Source organism: Arachis duranensis, chromosome 10, assembly GCF_000817695.3.
Source record: "Arachis duranensis cultivar V14167 chromosome 10, aradu.V14167.gnm2.J7QH, whole genome shotgun sequence".
Classification (NCBI taxonomy): Eukaryota; Viridiplantae; Streptophyta; class Magnoliopsida; order Fabales; family Fabaceae; genus Arachis; species Arachis duranensis.
This window is the reverse complement of record NC_029781.3, coordinates 98,728,594-98,731,273: the sequence shown is the minus strand read 5'-3', so window position 1 is coordinate 98,731,273 and position 2,680 is coordinate 98,728,594.

Genomic DNA, 2,680 nt, shown 5'->3' with positions numbered 1-2,680 from the left:
GGGAACATGATCAAATTCCAGTTTGCATGCCACAAAAACTCTAATTACCCAAAGAATAAAAGGATTATATGTCACGTATCCCGTTAAATCCAGATAATTAGAATTTAGGAGAATATGTTTTCAAGCTATTGTTCAAGTATAGAGCTTTTCCAAGTTATACAAGAACTCAAATAGAAAGAGGGTCATACTTCCGTTCCACCCAAATTCATAAGATAAAGAACGAAAACAATTTTTAAATATAAATCCAAAACATAAATTAAAATAGAAAAAGTAATAAAATCAATCCATACAAATAGACAGAGCTCCTAACCTTAACAGTGGAGGTTTAGTTGCTCATGGAATGTAGAATGTAAATTTGTATAGAATTCCCTAATAGAATCTCTCTAATATAATGTCCCTAATAGAAGAGAAGTCTTCCCTTTTTATAACTAATCATAATTAATTTAAAATATAATATTTTAAATTAAGATAATATATTTTCCTATTTTAAAATCAAATTTGAATTTAAATAAGAATTAACTAACTACTCCGCGTCTTGTAACGTGGGGACCACTTGGTTTCATTGGATCTGCGCCTAACTTGGGTGCTAAAATGGGGCCCAGAAATCACCCCCAGCGGTTTCTACGTTTTTTGCACATTGCGCATGTCCCGCGTACGCGTCAGTCACGCATACGCGTCGATAGTCTCTTCCGCAAGTCACGCGGACGCGTCGGTCATGCGTCCGTGTCGCTGAGCAAATTTTCAAATCACGCGTACGCGTCAGTCACGCGCACGCGTCGCCATGGAAAGCTCCAAATCACGCGTATGCGTCAGTCACACGTACGCGTCGCTCCTCGCTGAAATCTCTTTTGATTCTTGAGGTGTAGAAACTCCATCAAATCCAGTCGAATGCTACCTAAAATAAACAAAATTGCAAAAGACTCAAAGTAGCATCCATATTGGCTAAAAGATAATTAATTCTTTATTAAACTCAACAATTTAGATGCAAATTCACTAGGAAAAGATAGAAAAGATGCTCACGCATCAGTAGTCTTTCACCCTGAATGGCTTATTGGTTTTAGGCTGTAAGAATACCCCCTTTGGATGATTTGCAAGGGCCATGTTCTGCAAAAATTGAGAACAACAAAATAAATTCAGAAAATACACCCAAACGAATAAACAACTCTCACTCAATTGAACACAGAAAATACACCCAAATGAATAAGCATAATACACCCAATGTAAGAAAAACAATACATCCTAAGAAATGCAGAAAATACACCCAAGATTCGTTGAAGCAACCTTTACCACAATATCAGGGGGAGGCAGTATACTTCTTCTCAAAACCTTTGAATATTTTGTTGGTTTACGATGAAGCACATGGCAGAGACAATCTAGAAAAATATGCCAAAATCAATTTTAAATCAATCAAGATTGTAGTTACATTTGGTGATAAAAAAATTAATGTTGTTGTGATATTACCTCAGCTTCTATATGCGCTTTAGGCGCAAGTGATGCAAGGTGGAATTTTGACAGAGTGTATATATCTTGGGTTTGGAGTCTGCAGACGTCATCAAACTCATCACTTCACCCATTTGAGTAGGATTTCACTCGTATAGCCCATTGGTAGCATTTATGTTTCATGTTAGTAGTATTTAAATTCGGCCTGACAGGAGTTTCAAACTTCTCAAAACTCTCTACCCCACTCTCCTTTAGAATCTGCGGACTTTTCATTTCTTTTGTCACCCCACCACTTGCAATTTTATGTACCAGATCCTCTAATTGTTCTAGTAGTTTTGGGGTTTCGGGAGTTTTTGCCACGTGTTCATCTTGCGTTGACGCCCCCTCCTGCATAGTTGTTTCTTCTTGGCTAGAATCAGTGAAGCCAAGGCTGAACGATGACAACGGATATTTTTTAGGAATGTACGATGCTGTCCGTGCCATCATCATCAATGCAGCAGCGTCTTCTGGGGCTGGATTACTGCGTGATCATATATAACATATTATAACAATAAGAATATACGGATGATAACCAAAAGATTGATTTTACTCTAATGAACTTACATTTTAGATGGAGTTGGGGGAAGTATGGGTGTACTTCTTCAAGTTGTTGTAGTTCAGGAGTGCTGTAGTGACTCTCAATTTTAAAAATATAAATATAAATAGTTATAATTTATTTTATAAAATTATTTTTATTATCAGTAATTGAACTAATAATTTTAATTTAATCAAATTCATATTATTATTATTATTATTATTATTATTATTATTATTAACATGGTAGTCAATTAGATACGAGATAGTACACCAGCGATTCGAATCAGTCGCAAGAATCGAATGGTTTTAGTATTGAACGAGCACAATAATATAATTAGAAATAGTGAATTGTGTGTTAATTTACGATTCAAAAAAGAAGGAAAAAAAAGAGGAAAATAGTGACCCTGCAGTTCAACACGAAGAAGAAGATGAGTCTGAGACTCTGAAGCGCGAAGAAGAAGATCCCAACTCTTAAATGATAAATGCCGCATTGTTATTAGGAAAAGTGAAAACAATCAATGTTAATAACTATGCCCTAAATTATATACAAGTATATCCTCTAAATTTTAAATTTTTATTTCAGAGGATAAAATGAAATTTTTTATTTGAATATTTTTTTTATATTTTTTCTTGATTTTATTTATAAAATAAATAGTAATAGATT